Source organism: Pygocentrus nattereri, chromosome 2 (genome assembly GCF_015220715.1).
Source record: "Pygocentrus nattereri isolate fPygNat1 chromosome 2, fPygNat1.pri, whole genome shotgun sequence".
NCBI classification, from domain to species: Eukaryota; Metazoa; Chordata; class Actinopteri; order Characiformes; family Serrasalmidae; genus Pygocentrus; species Pygocentrus nattereri.
Genome location: NC_051212.1, coordinates 7,138,469 through 7,164,198, shown reverse-complemented (window position 1 = coordinate 7,164,198; position 25,730 = coordinate 7,138,469). Strand labels below are relative to the sequence as shown.

Genomic DNA, 25,730 nt, shown 5'->3' with positions numbered 1-25,730 from the left:
ACCTTCCACAAAGACCACTCAGTACCCAGCAAGAGGTGTTGGCAGTACTTCACAAATTTCTGAGGTGAAGCCCGGGCTTTATATACCAACTGGCTGATGAAGGTGGAGAAGGTGGAGTAGTGGCACTGATTCATGGGAGTTCAAGTCCTCTGGACCGTTCAAGGACTCAAGTGATCTGAGGAGAAGGCAGCAGGTGGAGGAGGCGTCCTCGGCTCTTGACGTTTTAATGTGATTTGACTGGCTTATCAAAGCTGTAGTCATACAGCTGTTTCCCAGAGGGTGCGTTCTCAGATGACTAACTGGTGCGCTGGGTTACATACGGGCAAGATGCTGGTACATTATGTTTATTATTACACCTATATATACGCTGTAAACTATAAATGTGTTTTAATCACAGTGTGAACTGTGCCTGATTCACGACTCCAGCATCAAGCCAGCTAACATGTGGAGGTACAAGTCCACTGTTTATTTTCAAATGTGTTACCCTTCCTGCCCTCTTCCGCCCATTGTGTATTTCCTCTCTCTCTCTCTCTCTCTCTCTCTCTCTCTCTGTCACCAGTCGCTGAGAGACAACGCAGAAACGTAAGCTCCTGCCTTTGTAAGGCATTTAAACTTTATTCTTTATATAAGTAAAACTTTATATATAAGTATCACAGTCGTGATTCTGTGTGAATCCAGCACCGCAGTAAAGCTGTCTTGGTGTTCTCTGTACTGGCACCCAGGTGGTGGAATGAACTCCCACTGGCTGTCCGAACAGCAGAGTCTCTTGCTGTCTTCAAACGCAGACTGAAGACTCGTCTCTTTACACAGCACTTAAATGAGCACTGAATTATAAGCTGCACTTATTTTATTGTACTGCACTCTGTATTGTAGTTTATTGTATTGTATCTTATTGTTATTGTATTGCATTGAATGGCACAGAGTTCTGCGTTTCTTTTTCTCTTGGTGTCTGCAGTGACATATTTGTTTCTAGCAGTATCTGAGCTCAGGACTGTCTTTTTCTCTAAGCTATTGGTAACTAGCATGATGTAAATGTGTTAGTGGTTCAGACTTCCGCCGGCTCTCTCTCTGTAATACACTAACACTTCTGCTTTCTCTTGCTTTCCCGAGGGTAACACTCACTTCTTCAGCTCTGTAGATGTTTGGTGTAGTGTAGTGGGTAACACCTCTGCCTTCTATGCTGTAGGCTGGGATTCAATCCCTGGCTTGAACAAGCTCCCTACACTATACCAATAACAGTCCTTGCGCAAGACTCCCAACACCACCTTCGCCTACCTGTGTAAAAATGACCAAATTGTAAGTCGCTCTGGATAAGAGCGTCAGCCAAATGGCGTAAATGTAAACTACTGCAGAATCGATATCAGATGGTGTTGTAGTGCGCCAGAGGCAACAGCCACGTTCCCATTTCTGTGTGTGAACTTCCGAGGAGGACTGGGAGGCAGCACTAGCGACGGCTTCTAGTTGGTGTAGCTATGTCTAATAACGATGGTAAAGAGTTGTGTGCCATAGTAACATCTGTAGATGTTGATAGTGGAGCACCGAGGAGCACAGCAGTGCTCAGAATGTTGCTTCAGTTGTTGTCTTACTCATTTTGCGACGTGGCTTGAGAAAACCCAATGTAAACAATACTATCAGAAAACAGAGAGCTGCACTGTTTCAAAAGGGAAATGCGTCATGACACAGCATGCAGAGAGTCTGTGGGGTTCTCCATGGGGAGGACCGTGCCAGTGTGCAGCGCTCTGTAAGGCTGATTCGCACAGGATGAAACAACTCTGTAAAAATGACAGAAGGCAACGGCTACTCGATTTCCGCACCGCCTTCACCCCAGAATAGAGCAGAAAACATTTCATTTAGCTGTTATTTAGATGTTATTTAGTTTGGCTCAAATCCGATCTCTCTGACTCGACGGCTCCCACTCATTTCGTTTAGGTCAGTGATTCAAATCGGTCATTAATGTGATGAACCGGCTCCTGAACAGACCCTCATGAGCTCCTCCTACTCAGTAACGTCACGTGACTGAATCACTGCATCATCAGCACAAACTAACGAGCAGAATGAGCTTCGCCGAAAAGATCATTAACTCTGATCAGCTCTCAGCTTCATTATTAGAGCCAGACGGAGGAGGAAAAGGTGAGATGAGCTGCTTTTCCATCGTTTACAGGCTTTAACGTCTGTTCGGCGCTGTTGCCATGGTAACGCTGAATGATGACCTACGTGCAGTGGAAAAAAAGCGCATGAATACCGGATCTGAGGGTCACATTAAGGTCACATGGCCACGATACGTATCCGATCTAGGACCACATACAGTGGGTTGCAAAAGTATTCATACCCCTTGAACTTTTCCATATTTTGTCACATTACAACCACAAACATAAATATATTTCACTGGAATTTAATGTGAAAGACCAACACAAAGTGGTATACAATTGTGAAGTGGAAAGAAAATTATACATGAATCAAAACATTTTTTACAAATAAAAAACTAATAAGTGCGACGTGCAAAAGTATTCAGCCCCCCTGAGTCAATACTTTGTGGAGCCACCTTTTGCTGCAATTACAGCTGCAAGTCTTTTAGGGTATGTCTCCACCAGCTTTGCACATCTAGTGACTGAAATTCTTGCCCATTCCTCCTTGCAAAACAGCTCAAGCTCAGTCAGATTGGATGGAGAGCGTTTGTGAACAGCAGTTTTGAGATCTTGCCACAAATTCTCAATTGGGTTTAGGTCTGGACTCTGACTGGGCCATTCTAACACATGAATATTCTTTTTTTTAAACCACTCCATTGTAGCTCTGGCTTTATGTTTAGGGTCGTTGTCCTGCTGGAAGGTGAACCTCCGCCCCAGTCTCAAATCTTTTGCTGACTCAACAGGTTTTCTTCCAAGATTGCCCTGTATTTGGCTCCATCCATCTTCCCATCAACTTTGACCAACTTCCCGGTCCCTGCTGAAGAGAAGCACCCCCAGAGCATGATGCTGCCACCACCATATTTGACAGTGGGGATGGTGTTTTCAGAGTGATGTGCAGTGTTATTTCTCCGCCACGCATAGCGTTTTGCATTGTGGCCAAAAAGTTCTATTTTGGTCTCGTCTGACCAAAGCACCTTCTTCCACATGTTTGCTGTGTCCTCAACATGGCTTCTGGCAAACTGCAAATGGGACTTCTTATGGTTTTCTTTTAACAATGGCTTTCTCCTTGCCACTCTTCCATAAAGACCACATTTGTGTAGTGCATGACTAATTGTTGTCCTGTGGACAGTTTCCCCCACCTGAGCTGTGGCTCTCTGCATTTCATCCAGAGTCACCATGGGCCTCTTGGCTGCCTCTCTGATCAGTGATCTCCTTGTTCGGCCTGTAAGTTTAGGTGGACGGCCTTGTCTTGGCAGGTTTACTGTGGTGCCATACTCTTTCCATTTCCGGATGATGGATTGAACAGTGCTCCGTGAGATGTTCAAAGCTTGGGAAATCTTTTTATAATCTAAGCCTGCTTTAAACTTCTCCAAAACCATATTCCTAACCTGTCTGGTGTGTTCTTTGGACTTCATGATGCTGTTTGCTCCCCAATATTCTCTTAACCAACATCTGAGGCCGTCACGGAGCAGCTGTATTTGTACTGAGATTAGATTACACACAGGTGGACCCTTTTGAGTCATTAGCAGTCATCAGGCAACTTCTGAATGCAATTGGTTGCACTCAGGGAAAAGGGGGCTGAATACTTTTGCACGTCGCACTTATTAGTTTTTTATTTGTAAAAAATGTTTTGATTCATGTATAATTTTCTTTCCACTTCACAATTGTATACCACTTTGTGTTGGTCTTTCACATTAAATTCCAGTGAAATATATTTATGTTTGTGGTTGTAATGTGACAAAATATGGAAAAGTTCAAGGGGTATGAATACTTTTGCAACCCACTGTATGAAAGGGGCTCAGGTCGGATTTGAAAAGATCAGATTTGTTGTCCACACAGCCCTGAAAACACCAGATCTGAGTCGCATTAGAGCAAAAAATCTGATTTGGGCCACTTCAGCCTGGTAATGTGAACGTAGCCTAAGCACTGCTGACTGATTGTACAAAAATTGATGGTATGTAAACTAAAACTAACCCCCCCCAAAAAATCAGGTTGAGCCCTGCTCTACTGAGTGTGGAACATACGAAAACAGCTAAAAAGGTTGGTTTATAATATGGTTAATATTTACCTGTCTGTCTCTCATCTCTAAAACGGTAAGTACAGTCACATTTAGCTGTAGCTGTTCAACCTTCACTTAAATAGTTAACACATACCAGACCGCTAACCCCCTCACACCCCACGCCATTTCCCTCTTTTCGTTTTCTCGCTCTCGCTTTCTCTTTCTCTTACAGTTTCCTCAGCCCACTCAAACAGTTTACAGAAAAGTGGCAGCTCCATGCCAAGTTCACCGCTCCCACTGAGAATACGGCCTCTTTGAAGCTTTTACAACACCTAGTCATACTGGCCCACCACTCTTCAGAAGAAGAGTGAAACATACGTAAGGGGTTTTCTAAACTAGATAATAAATAGATGAACTAAATGAACCTAAGACTGGCGTTAGACGAATTTTAGGACTGGAGAGAATGAATTTATGAAACACTTATGCTACAATATTTAGTAACTAAACAAAAAATGAAACAAAAATGTTGTTTTTTTATAGGAAAAGCCGTTGAGGTAATGCTCACTGTTTCTCAGCCTTTCTGTGCATAAAAAATGTGCTTGCAGTTTGAAGTAAACGGCTGTTAGTGGTTCATTTTTTCATTTTGTACAGCAGTGAATAGCACTTTGTGTCGTGCTGTGTGCTTAAAGGGGAGGTTAGTTAGATTTCTTTTTACACAGTAAAAAAAAGTCTGTACTTGCCTCACATCCAGTCAGAGGCACAATATTTTGATAAGAGCTCACGGCTTCTCATATCATCATTGGAATTTCTGACAGCTTTATCAAAATTTTACATCAATACTGTGTGGCTGTAGAGCCTCCACCCACCTGTCCTGCAGAGCTGTAAGACATTCTACCTCATTAGGCCCAAATGATCAGGGATATTAGCGAGGATTGGACATGGATCGTAATGTAACAAACTGTCTTGTGATTTATCGTCAACATTTTTTCTACCAGGTCCATTTTTTTAAATAACCCAGATGTGTCTAATAGGAAAAATGAGATGAGTAACAGCAAATACAGTTACGGTGTTTGGAAAGTATGACCAAAAAACAAGAATAAATGCTGTGGAAAATTAAATACTGTGTGGTAATCAACTGATACATACCTGCATACTGTTCTTTTAAGTAGTGAAATAACTGAAAATGATACACTGTGTGTCATTTCTCAGACATTAGCCCATCATAAATACCGTAACGATCTACATTATTCATAAATCGACAGCACTGAATTTAGTGAATTTAGATGTTCTTACTTGTGTCAAATCAGCTTTACTGATGGCAATTTCCACTGACCTTTACCAGAAAGATGAGCTGAAGGAAAAAGTAGCAAACATTTATACAGTCACTGCCACGCCAACAAATAAACAAACAAACAAACAAACAATTTCTCTTTTCTTAATTATATTTCACGATCAATCTTCGGATGATATGCAGGCCAAAGACATTACACAACAGATTATAGGACATGGTAGCAGGCAGTAACCTAGAAAATCTAACAGTGGCTCTAAGTACTATTAAGTTTAGCTACAGCTTTAACTCTCAGTGTAGTGCAAGTACCTGCAGAACTAAGTGGCCATCAGCATTTCAGTGAACAATAATTGCAGGGATCAGTAACGACTGTCGAAACGAACTAAAGTAATAGCATTGATGACTCAGTGCTACGCTCATGACCTCTTCTGCTGATGCTGAAGACAACTGCAAAATAACATCACAGCTGTGACTTGGTCGCTGTAGATCATCACAGACCTCGAGTGTTCTATTGCTTTATTCAACAGTTTAATAAATACAGTAAGAAATTAATAAACCGGGCCGTGAACGCGGCGTTTAATATGTTTTAATGATCAGTTCCTTCCTCCAAATTATAACTCCTTAACGAGCAGCTTGTTGCTACATCAGAGTAACGAGCTCCACCCACTCGCTGCACAGCCGGCAGTTCGTTCTCCAGCTCTTTACACTAAATTCCCAAACTGTCGTCACCACTGAGCAGCTTTTCAGCTGTGACAGAACAACCTGAACAGCTGAACAACCTGGAATCAGCCAGAAATGAACCCAATACCATCCACCAAACGTGTGGTCTGATCTTCAGAGTCTGACCAAATCAGACTGAGCCATAAAACTGACACAATATCAGGTTCAGCTCAGCTTCTTACAGCCCATTTAGTTTGGCGAATGGTGTTGGGTTCATTTCTGGCTGATTCCAGGTTGTTCAGCTGTTCTTCTGTCACAGCTGCCGACTGAAAAGCTGCTCAGTGGTGACGGCAGTTTGGGAATTTATTGTCATCTCGTCTTCAGAGTCAGACCAAATCGGCTGTTGGTCAAATGTGATCTTAAGTGTCCGTTTCTGTTTGTGCGTAAAGTAAGAAGTAAAAACGTTTAAATGGCTTAAGCGTCTCCTGCAGCTGTCAAAGTCGTTTCTTATCAATGGCATCTCAGTGGAGTGATGGTGTTTGTGGGAAAAAAAAAGTGTTGTTATGGCAAAATAACAACAGACAGACATCCACTCACACACTCAAACCCAGCCGGCGGCGTTTCTGGGTGGTGTTGATATGTGGCTTCGCTTTGCATGGCAGAGTTTTAACTTGCACTTGTAGATGGAGCGACGAACTGAGTTCACTGACAGTGGTTTTCTGAAGTGTTCCTGAGCCCATGTGGGAATATCCATTACAGAATGCAGTGCCGCCTGAGGGGTCGAAGGTCACGGGCATTCAGTGTTGGTTTCTTGCCTTGCTGCTTACTTGCAGAGATTTCTCCAGATTCTCTGAATCTTTTGATGATATTATGGACTGTAGATGATGAAATCCCTAAATTCCTTGCAGTTGCACGTTGAGAAACGTTGTTCTTAAACTGTTGGACTATTTGCTCACGCAGTTGTTCACAAAGTGATGAACCTCTCCCGTCCTTGCTTGTGAATGACTGAGCCTTTCAGGGATGCTCCCTTTATACCTAATCATGACACTCACCTGTTTCCAATTAACCTGTGGAATGTTCCAAACAGGTGTTTTTTGAGCATTCCTCAACTTTCCCAGTCATTTGTTGCCCCTGTCCCAACTTCTTTGGAATGTGTTGCAGGCATCAAATTCAAAATGAGTGAATATTTGCAAAAAACAATAAAGTTTATCTGTTTGAACATTAAATATCTCGTCTTTGTAGTGTATTCAATTGAATACAAGTTGAAAAGGATTTGAAATTCATCGTATTCTGTTTTTATTTATGTTTTACACAGCATCCCAACTTCAATGGACTTGGGGTTGTATATGATTATAAAGACACATGTAAAATTTTAGATTTGACTTGCTTTATTGTGCCACTAAGCCAAAGCAAATTGGTGTAGAGCATGAATTATTGGGCATATCCTGATATGTACAGGTATCAGTCTTCACAAGCCAGCTCACAGTCAGTGATGTTATTGGCACGACTTCATTATGTGCTGCCTGGGAATCCCTGTTGCGCATCATCTTTCATCATGTTGAGTCATCAGTGTCTCAGTGTTACAAGAATCAGGCCAGTGTCTAAATTGTTATTCACTACGTATGTATTCACTGGACTACACATCAACTGGTAGAGAATTGGACCTCTGTACAATATTCTAAACTATAGCAATGAATATCGCTCCAGCTCTGGAGGCGTGGTGTGCAGATCAATGCCAACTGGTCCGGCTCCCCCTCCATGAAGAGACATTTGCTGTCACGTTACTCTGTCTTTAATAAAATGCTACACAATATGTTCAGTTTTGCTGGCACTCTGATATGATTTGTAATATGTCACAAGCAAACAACGGTGTACATTCACTTCCCCACACTGGGTTTAATGCTACTTATTGGAGCTATTTGAAGTTGGTAAGACATTTAAGCAATCGTTCAGTAAATATTTCAATGTAAAGTCTAATTTGGAATATTATTGGAGTAGCCTGTTATCTCGTTAGCCAGTGCTGAGCTGGTCAATCTAGACATAGTTACTAATCAGCTGGTTCATTATTATGCAAAGTCCAGTTTTGTTGCAAATCAATTCAGCCTCTTCTGTTCTTCCATACAGTCGTCGTGGCTCGACACTTGTTTGACCACCAAGCCTAAGTACTATCTATGGTTTGTAAAATAAAACAAGTTCAATTTGGTTGTTGAAAGAAAATAAAAAGAATCAGACGAACTAAAAAAAACGAGAAGACTCTTCAGAATTCAGAAGTGCAGGTCCTTTATTTCTTGAGCATGGAGAAAGTTTTCCAAAGGCCGTTGGATGACACTCCCGGATATACAGAGTTTGTACACGTTTTGTACCCTCGGTGAAGGTGGGCTGACATCGCCCCACCTCTTTTTTGTCATCTCCTGATCTCACAAAACCACCATTATATCCAAATTGACCTTCATATGTCTATCAAATAGGGTCTTGTGTGAACCATTATCTCCAAGTCTAGTCTGAATCCTTTTTTAAAGATCATTGTGCCAAACACATTCTAGCATAATCGCTGGCATTTCTCCATCTCGCTTTTTGGCCTTGAAAGGTTCACAAGTTCACTCTCTCCCTATAAAGTGTCTGTCTTCTCTCTTACGCCCTACTGAGGAAGCTTGTTTTAGGGCACTTGCTCCAATGTGCTAGGCCTTTATTTATGGTTTATCCTGCGTAGTACATGGCATTATAATTTTGAGAATCTTTCATTTACATCACAGTGTTAAGCTTTGAGCCATTAACTTCATTCACATATAACCAGTGATTGTATATTTGCATTCATGAAATCCTGCTGGTGTGGGTTTGTGACAGTTTCCTCCCTTAGACTCATGCACACAAAAGCCACTCAAGAGTTTAAATTGAAACTGATCTTTTTGCTGCCTTAGGTGATGGAAAAAAGATGGAATATCAGCTGTGAAAAGAGGTGGACTTGAAGCCATGAGCAGCCAACAGACAGGCAAGAACCTAAACTGTGAGTTTTTTTAAATCATACCCAAACTCATTGGTCCTGCTTTCTAGCTTTGTCGAGATTCGTGTTTTCCTTCTAAAACATTGGATTAAAGCTCCTGATGGCTGTGATGCTGAGCTGATGAGCTGAATCAGGTATGTTGAGGTTGAATACTGACCATGATGATGATTATTTTTATAATAACAATAATAATAATCATTTCTTATTATTTTTTTATTATTTAGTTTTTAAATAACTATGGTTCAAATCATAGGTTAGGATACTACAGTTTCCATTATGTCCCAGTTTCCTACTTCTTTGTTTATTTCAAGCATGTAGGCTGTGCCAATGTCTCATTAATAAAGCGCCAAAAATGACATGATAGAATGCAGTTTGATCAGAAAATCTTGCACAGACCAACTTTTAGCTGTCTATTTGTCACGTATTCAGATCACGTGCAGATAGTAAGAAACAAGAAATTGGAAACGTTCCGGCTTCGAGGTGGATATGAATACAGCCCACGTGGAATTCAGCTCAGTTCACGGTTTATTTATGCTTCCGTGTGTAACCCAGGTGAAAGTAGTCATTGGTTATTAAATCGTTAATAAATAAGAATAAATATCAAGCAGAAATTCGTCAATTAAATAATTTACTTTAGTGATATTAAAACATCTAAGATAGATAAATAGAATTAAAAACATTATTTCATGGTTTTGGTCATTTATTTTATCATTGGTTGAAGTTGAAAGGTCATATCTATCAGCAAATCACCGCAGTGATGGTCGTTCTCTCCCGGAGGATTCTCGGGCAGAATCGAGGAAGCAGGAACGGGTGAAGTCGCGTTTGAGAGCAGCTCCAGTAAGAAGAAAGAAATTAAGTGTATTTGACGATTTATTTTGTTTCTGCCTCTCCCTGCCGAGGTTCCATCACCAACTGGTCAGACTGTTCAAGTTTGAACCATTACTTTCTCTCTGAATCACGTGAGCAGTGCGTGGCGTGCTCGCGCTGCTGAGTGAGAGGGAGTGTCTCCCTTTCATTTCCTAAAGGACTGTTTAGCACTAAGGACTCGAGTTAATGGACGTTCATCCAGTTAACCGTTTTATGGTTCATGTTATGCACATACTTTGAATGTGTTTAGCTGTAAGGTTGATTGATTCTGCCTTTACTGGTGTTAACTCTCTCATGTGGGCTTTAGTGAGATGCCCTATGTTTTTTTTGGTTGTAATAATCTACTGATAGAGGGTAATACCAGATGCTTTTGATTTAGTTATAACAAAAATAGGCCTAAATTGATTAACTGGGTAGCGCTGTCGCCTCACAGCAAGGAGGGCCTGGGTTCGATTCCCCGGCCGGGTGACCGGGGTCCTCTCTGTGTGGAGTTTGCATGTTCTCCCCGTGTCTGCGTGGGTTTCCTCCGGGTTCTCCGGTTTCCTCCCACAGTCCAAAGACATGCAGTCAGGCCAATTGGGTGTGCTAAATTGTCCCTAGGTGTGAGTGACTGTCTGTGTCTGTGTGTCTGCCCTGCGATGGACTGGCGACCTGTCCAGGGTGTATCCTGCCTTCCGCCCGAAGACTGCTGGGATAGGCTCCAGCACCCCCCGCGACCCTGGCGGAGAAGCGGCTTAGAAAATGGATGGATGGATGATTAACATTGAAGATGGATAATTAAAAATCATAATAAAAAAAGTAGTTATATCAAATAACTGCAAACTAATACTAGAACACTAATAAGAGCTCAACTGAGATACTAATTAAACTACTAAAACCAACTTAGTTTAAGTTAACTAGAGGTTAAGAATTCAAAAATCGGTTTTCCTAACTTAAAGGATGACTGAGTAAGACTCCGATTCTTGTTTGACTCTCTTTGCATTCATATGCAACTATTTATCTCTGTTATATGTTGTGTCTGTAATGTCTTGAAGGATCCTATTTCTTAATAATACAATTCTACTACTTTTCTTTTCTCTTTTATTTTTGATAAAGCCGGCAATTCTAAACTTAACTTTTGGTCTGTGGTGTTTTCTCCGTTTTCTATGGTCAATTACTCTTTAACCAGTTGCTGCTCTTTTACGAACCTAGTTCTAGTCCAACAACAACTGTCTTTTAACATTGTAGTAAGTGCTACACGTGGTTTCCAGATATACAGAACATCCCTCAGAGCAAGAGAGAGAATGAAACTAAGAGTCAGAAGGGAAATCCCATCTTCATGTGGTCAGCACTAGATAGCGAAAAAAGAAAATGACAAAGAATAAGATTTCACAATGAATGCAAGATTAAATATAAATAATGTAAAGGAATGAGTTTCATTGAACAGAAGTATTAAGTAATCCTGTGATAACAGTGAAAGGGCTCTCACAGTCACAAATGTGAAGCAGGTCTGTGAAAACCAGCCACTGTTACGGACATGTTCTGTGGTCTCCTGTCTTGGACCAGCTGTTTAAGACATGACATCACTCACTGCTCATTCCACAATAAAAGCCTAAAATGTGCTTAAAAAGCCTAAAAATGTGCTGAAAAAGCAATTTTAAAGTCTTCCTGAGTTTCACATGGTGAATATCAGAAATCAGTGGTAACCCTTGAATGTGTATCATTTATAATGAAATCCTTCTTCATCATGATGCGATGATGATGTTCTTACGTGATTAAATGTTGTAAAGCGTGTCGACCTTTGTGTTTTCTCCTCAGTCAGTGGGAAAGAGGCTGATGAGTGTCATGTGATGACAGAGAGTGAGAGCAACCCAATAAAGAGGAACTGGAGTATGGATCGGCTTTATCATTTCATCGGTGAGTCTCACGTGAACGATTTGTTCCTGGACTTCATTATTAGCTGACGTGTTGAAGCCATAGACTGTATGCAGGAGTGGACAGCATGGCTATTTGCTCCCATTGTGACCTTTTGAAGCCAAAAGATGGCCAAAGCAGAGGTTGCCGTCACATCTGTGCATGCACAGCAGGTGAAAATTGGAGCCAGAGCAGGTGCAGTAGAGACGGCAGGTGGAGTGATATGCCTGCCTAATCTCTGGCCATGTCAGTTGGGGACATGCCCCCCCCTCCCTCTCTCCCAGCACGGCCACAGTGACTGAACCTGACCTCAATGGACATGGGTGTGTCTGAATCGTGTTGGTTCGTCTGAATGTCAGCACTAACACCCTAATCACTTCCTGCGTAATATCTCACCATTTACTTCTAGTCTTGGTATGTTCATAAATAATAGATATAACTTCATACTTCAGCTAAAAACATGAAATAACTGATTCGCTCCTCTTCGTTTATCTAGGTTTAGTCTCAGTGCAGGACAAAATGTTGGCTAAACAAAATGTGGTGTGTCTGGTTTTGCAAAAGGGGGTCACAAAACAGAAATTCAGCACCCCTGGGCTTCAGTAAGAGTAATACTCACGTCCCAATCCAGCCTCACCATCTTGAGGAGACGGGTTTATAAGACGAGTCACGTGAACATCACGCTCCAGTCTAGAAATCTGATATAGAAATCCGATGAAGAGGCTGGATATCACCCCAGTAATCAGATTTCTCAGTGCATGTAAGCTCTTACTCTGATTTCTTTCAGATTTCTCGGCAGCATCGCCGTGAAACGCAGCAAAACACTTTTGGAGCGGCGCTGAACCCAAACGCAAAATAAAGGAATGAAATATTTTTCATCTTCAAGACGATGCGTGTTCATATTTTTAGGTAGAGTCACGATATTTAAAAAAAAACAGCCACAGCATGAAGTTTGAGTTTTATGTCACTTTTACATCACAGCTTCTGTGAGTTTATTGGCTGGTTGCAAAGCATGTAGACCCAGTGTTTCCTCGTCTGATTACTCGAGCATATAAACCTGTTGATCGGATTAATGACAAAATCTGATTTTCTGCAGTTTTCGGATTATTAAGTGCAAACTCACTGATTGAATCATAGGAGAGAGCTGCATCCATGGTGGGGAAGTCGGAGTGAAGGGAACCATGGCCTGACCTTGGCCTGGATGCACAGGTCTATACACCACTGATGCCATCCCCTCATTCTGTAGGTGGCCTCATGTCCATGTTACAGACTTCAGGTCTAAGTTGGATTCCTCTATGACAAAAATGAATGGGACACTAATCATATCTATATTGGGTTTGGATCCTTTGTTTACACAAGGCTCTTCCAAAATCACATTCATTATGGTCTTACAGAAATCCAGCATTTTCCCAGAATTCCCAATATGGCATGACATAGACTACAGAATAACATATGATGTCAGAGGTCTGTTGCAGGTGTGAGGAACTGTTAAGAACAGAATTGCAAAGTTGGCACCTCGTGGTGAAGTGTTGCTCGACTTGCACTTGAAAACTGCATAATACGCCAACTAAACCTGGTGACTAATAAACCTGGTAAATGTGTGCATTGTGCCTTAGGTAGAACAAGCATCTCTGCCCTAAAATTAAAGTCTCCTTGAATAAATAAGGGGCTTTGAAAATGTATCCAGGGGATGTGGTGTACATTTACGGCATTTGGCTGACGCTCTTATCCAGAGCAACTTACAATTTGATCATTTTACACAGGCAGGTCAAGGTGGTGTTAGGAGTCTTGCCCAAGGACTCTTATTGGTATAGTGTAGGGTGTTTGCCCAGGTGGGGGATTGAAGCCCAGTCTACAGTGTAGAAGGCAGAGGTGTTAACCACTACACTAACCAACCACCTTGGCTGTAAAATGTGTATATAAATATAAATGAGAATTTCTAGTAATATTGTGATGTGTTACTTAATGTTCTCATTACAAACAACAGATGCTTTGTTGCTAAGTGTGGATTATCCACAAAATGTATCTACTGACATTAGGCCTGTACAAAATGTTAGAAAATGCTCTGCACATTTAAATTCAAAGTGGTGCAAACATAAAATGAGAAACCTCTGATCAGGAGGCCAAAAACCTGAGTCTGCGTCTCCAACGAGTGAGCCAAACATCTGCAGGCTAGAGCCGACCAGCTCAGACCTGGCCAGCCTGAGAATCGGGGCTAAAATCGGGGTAAAGTTTTTGTGGTGTGACCCCAGCTTTAGTCAGTTTACTGTTTTTCAGGTTCACTTTAATAGGAGTGGGTAGGGTTAATAGTTGTACTGCAGCCAGCCACCAGAGGGCGTCAGACGTTTTGGCTTCACCTTTCACCCCCTGTAATCCAGTCCACTCTTCCATACAGTCTGTGGGAATATTAAACAGAATAACATTCATTCCCTCATATTCATATTTCTGAGATCTCTGTTCTCATCACACACGCTCACACTTTCTGCAGCCAGTTATTTCTGCATGACTGTAAAGTCTATGTGGACTATATAACAGGTGATGTTCATAATGTCCATGTTTCTGTGTTCAGGTTCTCAAGAGCGAGAAGGAAGCTGGACTAGACGTTTTTACCTCAACATGTTTTTGTACTTTTTCCGATTTTTTCTGTTACATCGCTTTTACTGAACAAAAACAAAAACACAACTCAGTTTTGTTCTGTTTGTTTAATGAACTGCCCTTGTAGTTGGTCCTGTATTTGACGCTGTCCTGAACCTGTGAACTGATGTTAGACTGACGTCTTCTGGCCAGATGAGTGAATGAGTTGCTGTTAACCACTGAAGTGGAATTTGGGGAAAAGGAGCATTTTTCAAGTAAAGGAGTTATTTTTCCAGTTTCAGAGACGTCCCAGAGGAATAACCTGCCGTCCTTCCCACTCACTGAGATTATATATACATATATGCACACACACATACATATATATGCTACCACTGGGCACCATTATCAGTAAACACGGCATCAATTTCCACTGCTGTGCTGACGACACACAAACGAACCGGATGATAGAATTCAACTTGGCGAGACTGAGGACGGTATAAAAGACAAAAGACTGGATGTGGAGTAACTTTCTCTGACTGAACTCAGATAAAACAGAGGCTCTTCTTCTTGGTCCAAAAGCTGCTAGAAACAAACTGTCTAACTTAACACTTAAACTTCATAGTTTCTCAGGTGCTTCATGTTCATCTGTAAAACATCTTGGTGTTACGATAGATCGCGATCGGTCCATCGACGCACACATAACGAATATCACTAGAACAGCCTTCCTGCATCTCCGCAATATTCTTAAATGAAGAAATGCAAATACAGGATGCAGAAAAGCTAGTTCATGCATTTATTACTTCAAGGCTGGATCACTGTGATGCTCTGCTGTCTGGATGTTCCAGCAAAAGCCTCAACAAGCTTCAGCTGGTCCAGAACGCTGCAGCCAGAGTCTCACAAGAACCAGAAAGTTTGACCATATTAGCCCAGTTTTATCAGCTCTACACTGGTTACCAGTTAAATTTCAAATTGATTATAAAGTTCTATTACTGGCCTATTAAACTCTAAACCAGGGATATTTAGTTAAAATTCAATAAGATCCAGTTAGAGATCATTTCCTCAAGCGAAGGTTGAAATTCAAAGTTGAAAGTTGAATTCAACTGAATGTTGTAATAATAATGAATAAAATTGCCTGAAAATCAAATAGAGTACAATTCAGTGAAATTTCAACAACGTTTATCAGTTTTCTCTTTTTAGAGAACACCATATGAAATAAATTCCCTCTGACTTTCTGCTCCAACACCTCGTCCCTCCGCTGTCTGCCTCACTCACTCGAGTCTCAGAGCTCATCGTAATGCACAGATCTGATTGGCTGGGCAGCGTCACACATGATATTTACAGTGCATGTGATTGGTCTGTGAGTCTCCCGGGCTGTTAAAGCTACCGTAAAGGCTAGAAAAGCTATGCTGATTAAAACAGTAAATCCCCGAAATGAATTCATTCTCAATAGTTTATCAGTTAAAGGTCCAGGTGAGTGAACTTCTCTCCTACTATGAACCATCACGCCTACTTAGATCACAAGGTTCTGGTTTACTTTTAGTACCTAGAGTTAATAAAGCTACATCAGTGGGGAGAGCCTTCCCATACAAAGCCCCCCAGCTTTGGAATAATCTTCCCGTCAGTGTTCAGGACTCAGGCACAGCCTCAATCTTTTAGTCTAGGCTGAAAACTTACTTGTGTAGTTCAGCCTTTGGTAATTAGCTTTTCCTGTTAGATAAAAGGTGCAGATCTGGGGGTTCATGGTCATAGAGTATAATGGTAAACTGGGAGTGTTGGTGCCGTCGTTCCCGCTGCTCTCATGCACTCACTCAGGTTTGTTGACGGTGGAGTGGAGGGGCGCCGACATCTCAGGAAGCCTCATGACTCTGTTACCTTTCTGGTTTCTCCCTTTTAGTTAGGCTGTGGTAACTAGACCTACTAGAGTCTCTGCTGCTCTGTTAACACTGTAAACTGTGGTCAGTCACTCTTTACAGAACTGACTCTCTGAGTGTTTTCCTCTCTTTGCCGAGTTGAACAGCTGCCCATCCTGCGCGTCTGATGCTGTTGCTTCTTCCACGTTGATCCAGTGCCACTGCCCGCCAGCCTTCTGGACCGTTTTGGCCACCATGGAGCTTCACACTGTATGAACTGACCCTCCTGCTGCTGCTGCTGCACGGACTCTCTAGTTATAACCATTGCTCTGCCTGTTTTTCCCCATTTTGTATTCTATTTTATTCTAGCTCCAGCTTCCCCCCGCGACCCTGACGGAGAAGCGGCTTAGAAAATGGATGGATGGATGGATTTTATTCTAATGCTGTTTGCTTTTTCCTTGCCACTGTTGCCATTGACGATGCTCATGGGGGCTCGGACCTGGATTTCTCTGTAAAGCTGCTTTGTGACAACACCTGCAGTAAAAAGCTGGATATAAATAAATTTAAATTGCCTTGACAAGCACCAAGCAATCGTATCAGCCTGTCTGCTTAAATGAATGTGAGTGAAACTGAAATGCTGACAGCTTTACACAGCAAGGCTAAAATACAGCTGGTCGTCCGTATGAAGGCAGGACGCTCGTTCATAACATCCTTCACAGCCGTTTATGTGGTGAACTGGCACTCATTTTCAGGAATAAATGGGAGCAACACAAACTTAAGAAGGATTTTTATCCTTTTCTATTGAAGTAAAACGCACGACATCATATGTGTGTGAAAAACATACATATCGCTGCTGTCTGAAGAAAACCTCGTATCTCCATTTCTGTCCTGTTTCGCTTTTGGGATAATATGAAAATGCCTGTTGCTCTATACATCAGGTGTAAATGTCTTGATGAATGGACTAAAAGAAACGGCCCAAAATTACTTGGGAAGACGTCTGGTTCCATTGACTTACATTAAAAGTAAAGGAGGTTTTTCCTTCTCCTGTAAAGTCAACACTTTGGTTTTATTTTCTGTTTTTCTTCCGACAACAGCGAAATAACAGTGAATACATATGTAACAAGTCCCAGGCTTGGGACCCGTGGGACAGATCCTGCCCCTGAGACACAGGGCTGAAAGGATGACACAGAAGACATGGCTCTCCTTCACGAACGCCTCTCTGGTCTCGGTTTACTTGAATAATTCTGATTATAAAAATATCTGTTTCTCTTTTGCTCTTTGCTCAGCAAACATCACAGTTCAGTGCAAAGCATAGACATATTTAGCTTGTGTTCTCACATATGTTACTATAGGCTGAACATGTCCCTATCAGAGGGAGACAGCTGCAATCTACAGTCCCGTTTAGGCATCTTTGTCCAGCAGGTGAGTTCACATTGTTTTCTCATTTGAGGGAGATAATATCCTTAAAATACAGGAGGGATGTCCATGGGCCAAAAGAATGGCTAAAGCTCGTATAAAACCCCAATTCCAGTGAAGTTGGGACGTTGTGTAAAACATAAATAAAAACAGAATACAATGATTAGCAACTCCTTTTCAACCTATATTCAATTCAATACACTACAAAGACAAGATATTTAATGTTCAAACAGATAAACTTTATTGTTTTTTGCAAATATTCACACATTTTGAATTTGATGCCTGCAACACGTTCCAAAGAAGTTGGGACAGGGGCGTGTTTACCACTGTGTTACATCACCTTTACTTTTAACAGCACTCAATAAGCGTTTGGGAACTGAGGACACTGATTGCTGAAGCTTTGTAGGTGGAATTCTTTCCCATTCTTGCTTGATGTACAGCTTCAGTTGCTCAGCAGTCCGGGGTCTCTGTCGTCGTATTTTGTTCTTCATAATGCGCCACACATTTTCAGTGGGAGACAGGTCTGGACTGCAGGCAGGCCAGTCGAGTACCCGCACTCTTTTACTACGAAGCCACGCTGTTGTAACACGTGCAGAATGTGGCTTGGCATTGTCTTGCTGAAATAAGCAGGACATCCCTGAAAAAGACGTTGCATGGATGGCAGCAGATGTTGCTCCAAAACCAAAACCTGTATGTACCTTTCAGCATTAATGGTGCCTTCACAGATGTACCAGTTACCCATGCCATGGGCGCTAACACACCCCCACACCATCAGAGATGTAGGCTTTTGAACTTTGCGCTGAAAACAATCCGGACAGTCCTTTTCCACTTTGAGTCAGTCCATCTCAGATGAGCTCGGCCCAGAGAAGCCGGCGGCGTTTCTGGGTGTTGTTGATATGTGGCTTCGCTTTGCATGACAGAGTTTTAACTTGCACTTGTAGATGGTGCGACGAACTGAGTTCACTGACAGTGGTTTTCCGAAGTGTTCCTGAGCCCATGTGGCAATTTCCATTACAGAATGATGTCGGTTTTTAATGCAATGCCGTCTGAGGGGTCGAAGGTCACGGGCATTCAATGTTGGTTTTCTGCCTTGCTGCTTACTTGCAGAGATTTCTCCAGATTCTCTGAATCTTTTGATGATATTATGGACTGTAGATGATGAAATCCCTAAATTCCTTGCAGTTGCATGTTGAGAAACATTGTTCTTAAACTGTTGGACTATTTGCTCACGCAGTTGTTCACAAAGTGGTGAACCTCGCCCGTCCTTGCTTGTGAACGACTGAGCCTATACCCAATCATGACACTCACCTGTTTCCAATTAACCTGTGGAATGTTCCAAACAGGTGTTTTTTGAGCATTCCTCAACTTTCCCAGCCTTTTGTTGCCCCATCCCAACTTCTTTGGAACGTGCTACAGGCATCAAATTCAAAATGAGTGAATATTTGCAAAAAACAATAAAGTTTATCTGTTTGAACATTAAATATCTTGTCTTTGTAGTGGATTCAATTGAATATGGGTTGAAAAGGATTTTCTAATCATCGTATTCTGTTTTTATTTATGTTTTACACAACGTCCCAACTTCACTGGACTGTAAAACATTACAGCCACATTTTGTTATGTGAACTCATTTCTTCTTTTCAGTTCCAATTGACATGGCAAGTTTAGGATATTGAACTCAAGTTCCTTCGTTTTAAATAAAAAGAACTTAAAAGAACACATTGTCTTGACTTCTTGTGAGTTTATCAAAATTGTCAAAGTTTATTTAACTTATGTTGGTAAGCTATTGATTAAAAAAAGGAAAGTGGGATGATTTGAATCTGCAGAGAGGTAGGCACCATTTTCGAAGTTAGAAAAGACAGGAATACTTTTTACAATGTAAAACAATGGGAGCATTGGGCTAACCACTTTTTCACAGACCCATAGCAATTAATATTAAAAAGGCAGAGCAAAAACGTCAACTATATGGGACTACTTCCAGCGGCGGAGGGACACCCCTGACTTCGGACTCCAGTTTGAGGCGGGGTGTGAAGTGGATTTTGGCCAGCTGGAGTGGAGTTTACAGGGGAGCGCCACAGCGGCGGTCAGCAGGTGGGTTTTCATTATTTTAAACCTGCCAAACTGCGGCTTTCTTGTGCCATATAAAGGTAAATTGTGCACGTTGGTCAGACTCTGTGAATGTGACAGCGATGACTGTTATCACAAATTTCCTCTTTGATTCTCCATGTTGCCGAAGCATGGGACGCTTAACTAATGCTCGTTAAATACAGCGCCTAGGTCGGTAGCTAGCTAGTTAACTTAACCTAGCTAACCTAGCAGGTAGGTGGTGGCTGTGTGTTTTGTGCTGTAATAACTGGGGTGAAATAAACTTTGCTTTGTTTTTGCACATAATAATAGTGAAAAATATGTTCGCTAACGCTCACTAGAGCTTGCAAGCTAGTTAAGTAGTTAACTAGCTAAGCTAGCGTTAGCTATGTTAGCTAACTAGCTAGTTAGTTAATTCGTTAGCGCACTAGTTTAACGTCCTTTAAATGCTTATATAACAAGATAGCTAACCTATTTTGTTCATTGTAATCTGTTTTTGTTCAAGAATTTGTCTTTGTTCTATTAAAATATATATCCGTATTTCTATTTCCCTCAGTTTTTAATTGAACGCTCCCGCCAATTCCTCTCTCTCAATCTCACTTCCCTCACCTCTTCATAGCTACACTCTACCTTCAATAAACAGTGGAAAACATAAAAGCGACCAGGAGAACTATTTTTAGTTGGTAGTTTTAATTTTACACTAGTTATATGTGTTAAATTAACGTTACATTGTCTTTAATTTGAGGGCTCGGTTTAGCTACTAATGTTAGTTGGGGAGCTAGCTAAGGCTAGTTAGCTTTGGAAGGTTTAAGTTAGCTTGGTGTCTTTTCCTGTGCTTTGTTCTGGATGTGGTGGTGCACAGCTGTGCTCATCCACCTTCTAGATAGTGATGTAATTAAAAAAAATAATGGCTGATTTTCTCCTGAGCTGATTTTCGTAAATGTTGTAACTTAGTTGGGTTCAATTTGCGTATTTAGGGATGAGTGGACATACCTAATATATATATATCAGTAAAAAACTATGCAGGTGTCTACAATCTCTGTTGTCATGGAAAGCTGGCCTGCTTTGTTCAGTGAGAGACAGGTAACCAAGGTCAACTGACATCTATATGATGTAGCATCTATTTGGTTTTACACATTCGCTGTCCTGCTGTCTGTTTCAGATAACTGCTGAATTCTCAAGAATTGTCACCACTGATCTGGTGCAGTCATTCTTGGATGGAGTAGATGCCTTGGTGCCAGGTCTCTTACAGCTGTACAAAGCAGCAGTTTCATCAAGCAGAAGGTTGACCCTTAGCAGTATTATGGATAGCCTTCAAAAGGAGGTATGTGTTAAAAAAAAAATAATAATAATAATAAAAAAAGATGTGCTAAAATGAATTATTGCATTTACTCACTTCTTCATCTAATTGTATGCAGGACACACATCAGAATCGAAGAACAGCTGCTCTGCTTGGTCTTCCACGATTCTTCTCAGAGGATACTTCTGATGTAATCAGGATGTGTGATGTAAGAAATCATTTACACTTTGAACATTGCTCTCCGTGCTTATAGCCCACAAACAGACTGGTTCCGCATTTGTCCAAGCCATGATTGCAAGGTGGACAATTGGCCCCTCAAAATATTGAGCACTGGTTCATTGATGGAGGAAATTAATTTACCAATTCAATAAAATTAGGTACACTTTAACATACACATTCTAAGGGTTTTAAGATTACGATTTAATTTCCTTAATTTCCTTTGGGATCAATAAAGTATCTCTCTTCTTGCACTAATAATTTTACACTAAATTGCAGCTGGTGTATTTGAGTACAAGCCCCAATTTGTGTAAAAAAAAAAAAAAAGTTATGATGCTGTTCAGAATATAAATAGGTTGGTGTACAAATAGTTTAAAATGTATATGAAATTGTAAATAAATAGACATTTTAATTGTCAGCCAATTTAATTAGATTTTTTTTACAGTTCATATTTTGATACCAGTAACACATTTAATAAAGGGGTAAGGGGAAAGATTAGTGAAGTTGTGTAAGGCTAAAAAAATAGTTTATTGTCAGAAGGTTGATATCATGATTTGGTTATAAAAAGAGCATTACAGGGACTCTTGAAGAATAATATTTCAGTAGTCAAAGGAGCAAAGAGTCCACAGACAGCAACGCATTACAAAAGCTGACAATTCTGTGATGGAAATAATTTAATAAACATTTTCTAAAATATCCACTACATCCACAAAAGCAAGTTAAAACTTTGCCATACAAAGAAGGAACCATACCTGAGCAATCTCATTTAAAACACTACTTTGTCTCAGTTAATCTTAAATTAGCTCAGGTTCAGAGAAGGTAGATGTTTTTGAATTTTGTTGATATCTGGTTTCTTCTTTGCATGTTAGAGTTTTAACTTGAATTCCTAGATGGAAACATGAGCTGTGTTTTAAAGATGATGGTTTTGAAAGAATTCTTGCGTCCCTTTAGTGATTTCTACAGAATCATGTTCATTTTAATGCATTGCTGCCTGAGAACCTGAATATCACAGCCAGACAGGTTTTCAGTTTTATGTCTTTTGTATAGAGATTTTTCCAGGTTCTCCTAATCTATATTGACATATACAATAGATGACCCCCCAAATTCTTTGCTATTTTATGTCAAGGAAAGCTGTTCTTAATTGTGCACTTTTTGCTCACACAGTCTTTCATTCTGAAAGTCCCAGGCTCTCTGGAATGTTACTGACCTGTTCACTAATTAACCTAATGTTTTGTTCTGAATAGGCTTAGACAAATTGACTTGTTACCCATTCCAACTTTTTACATGTTGCTGACAAAGTATTTAAATAAAATCTGTTCCAATATTTGAATTTATTTCAGTTAACTTATTTGCATTCATTCTGTTTCTATTTAGATTTTGCGCACCATCCCATTAAATTTGAAAAGGGAAAACACTGTATGTTAGAATTACATGCATGTAGTGGTTATTAGGACAAAATATCTCTATCTCTCTTTTTTGTTTAGGCTCATGATCAAACTCTGGATGTTCTCATGAAGGGAATGCGTGTTGGGCTTCTGATTGGATATGAAGGTGTCTTGCATGATGCTTTCCCTCTTGAAATCTTCAATGTGGCTGTGGTGGTAGAGGAGACTCGTTCTTCATTCAGTCAGAGATGTGCCTACTGGTTTTGCCATGCTAATGGGTACCATCTACTGCCTTAATCTGGAGTACCCTTGCAAAATGAGGTACTCATTCGAGTTCTTGCAGAGGGTTATCATGAAGATCAAACCAGACCAGTGTTCAGCTAGGATACATGGACTGAGAAACAAACTTCTGAGGTATCGTTTATAGACTGATGACACAGCAGCCTAAACTGAAAAGCAAGTGATGTGTATTGTTGGAAAAGCACAAGTTGGTACATGTTTGGTACATCACGTTCCTTTGACATCCACTTTTATTGTGTTTAGTTCAAGGTTCTTACAGGCCATGTCAAAAAATTGCAAGCACTGTTATTAGAAGCACAAACTTTTAAACTTGTTTTTATAGAATGGCAGCTAAAACAAAAATCACTAGTTGTTTACTACAAGGAAATGTTATTTTGAGGTCTGTTTTTTTTTCAGTATTTAGTACTTAAAAAAAGATGCACATGGCAGGAAATTTGTTCTAAATGAGTCTAAAACATTTGTTCTTAATGTCAGTCTCTAGACATTTAAAAAAATGGAATTTGCACTTATTGGTCCTGCGTAAAGGTAGAAACCTTTGTGTTATACATAATTTTTGTAATGTTTTGATGATGCGAGATGTATTTTCTAACTCGCTTTCTCTCACTTGCTGCCATTTTGTCTGCTCCAGTAACCAGTTCAGGCAGTTTTATTCATAGACAGCATTTGTGGAACTTGTTAACAATAAATGTTTAACAGTGGCATTGGATTTTTTATAAATGTAGCAATAGCCAAGGAGAAAGGTCATGTAAAATTTGTTCAAATAAATGTTATTAATGAACAGAAGTTGTTGTAGTTTGATTCATTTGCACAAGAAATTTAGAAATAACTTAAAAACATAAGCGTGGTTAACTTAAAATTATAGGTTATGTGAATATTGCTGAAGTTGTATTAACTTGAAAGTGTGTTAAAATAGTGAGGAATTGTAAGTTTATTTAACTAAATAGTTCATTTTTATAAATGGATAAACTGAACATTGTAAGTTGTTTTAACTTGGTGCATGAAGTTGAAACAATAAATAATCAGTATTTTAACAACTTGTTTAACTTAACATCTTGAGTTGTTACAAAGATTTTCTTCAAGTTGAGTTTACTCAGCTTTTTAAGGCAGCAGGTGAACTTCTTCTGCTGAGTTTAACCAACTTGAAATGTTTTACAGTGTGGAATTTGGGTTGTATATTTAGTCTATAACATCACATATTATGTACCACAGACTGAGATACAGACGAGGCTCACTCATTAACTGGGGTGCTCTGAACTCAACGTGCTAATAACTGGCGCTATCAAACCTCTTAGAACGTCTCGGATGTGTAAACACATTATGTCATTCGTTCACACGGCCAAAATAAAATGATAACCTCTCCCAAACACAGGTTTCTTCATGGAGTTCACCCAGAAGCTCAGCTAAAACACAAGCGGCTAAAAAGTGCATCCGGCATTTCACAACTCAGGATCTGCCCGTCTGCATTTCTGGAACCTACTAAGCCTCGACTCCGCGCACGCAAGCTGACCCAAACGTGCTGATATCTGCTCCCGGACGCTGGACTAACTGGGTCAGGAGGGGTTCAGCGTATTTCTAACACGGCGCTCATCTGAAAAACAGGGCGGAAAGGATGAGACAGAAGACGCCGCTCGCTTTAACGAACGCCTGGCTAGTCTGAGAGGAAATTTACAGACTACTGCAGATAATCACAGCACAGCCAGCGCTGCTCCGCCCCCTACTGGCAGCATCAGGGATTAGCAGGGATACCTGGTCTTCTAATACCAAGCTTAGAATTGACGAGCATTGATAAGATTAACATGGCAGATTTAACTAAAGGTAACTAACAATAATAATAATAATAATAATAATAATAAAGGAAACACAAACAAACAGAAACGTGAACACACTTTTTCGGGTGTCACACATACATGAATAAATTTGCTAGGGAGACTCACATAACTGCAGAAATCTTGAAGTAGGGTCGCTCCACTGAAACCTCCATAGGGGTCACCGGTGTTACCGATCGTCATTGGTGTTACACATAAGAAAAGTAACACCGGTGACGTTTTTAATGAAGAACGCGTTTTACTAAACGGCTGCTACAGAACATCAAACCACATCATGGTCCATCCTGGAACGTCCGCTAAAACATGGAATTTAATCCATTTATCTTCCGTTTTTCCACTTTTACCGCAGAATAAAGTCGGTGGACTCGCCATGAGCTTTTCTTCATGGATCCGCAGAAAACAGGTGAAAGGAAGTCGAGTGACGTCATCGGTGTGACTTTTATTTCAAAATAAGAGACTTTCTGTTAAGCGGTGACGCCAGTGACACGACTCCTGGGGAACTTTCATTACATGTGTTATAATGTTTATTTGTCATTTGATTTCTTTAATGTGATTTAATGTCTATAGTCCATAGTAACGTTTAGATTATTGCAGTTAAATTTTGAGCAAAATGTGTGTTTAATCTTGAAAATATGGCGTCTCCCTTTATGCATGACTGTGGGGACGAGCTCCTCCGTGGTGCTTGGAGTTCTAGATAATTGATTTAAGAACCAATATGGCTAAATTAACGGCTCAAGAAGGTGTAACTGTTAAAATAAGTCACTGCTTTATTTTAAAATCTGAATAAGTTAATTTAGACATGAATGAATGAATAAATAGCCCTAACCCTACTGAGCTGTTCAGGGTAATGTGTCTCTGAGCGCTGGGCGTTTCTGTAGAAGGACCCAGTCCAGACGAGCTTTAACAGCTTTAATGGCCTTTAGTGTTGAAGAGGCGCGGATCCAGCGGCT

At 40.6% G+C, this 25,730-nt stretch overlaps 1 long non-coding RNA gene across 1 annotated transcript; it reads left to right on the top strand.

Moving 5' to 3' along the window:
• The first annotated feature begins 512 nt into the window (after positions 1 to 512).
• On the top strand, positions 513 to 14,704 carry LOC108439998. Its single transcript, XR_001858800.2, has 4 exons — positions 513 to 582; positions 8,992 to 9,077; positions 11,739 to 11,837; positions 14,401 to 14,704. It is a non-coding gene; the product is annotated as an uncharacterized LOC108439998 (long non-coding RNA).
• Positions 14,705 to 25,730: the final 11,026 nt, after the last annotated feature.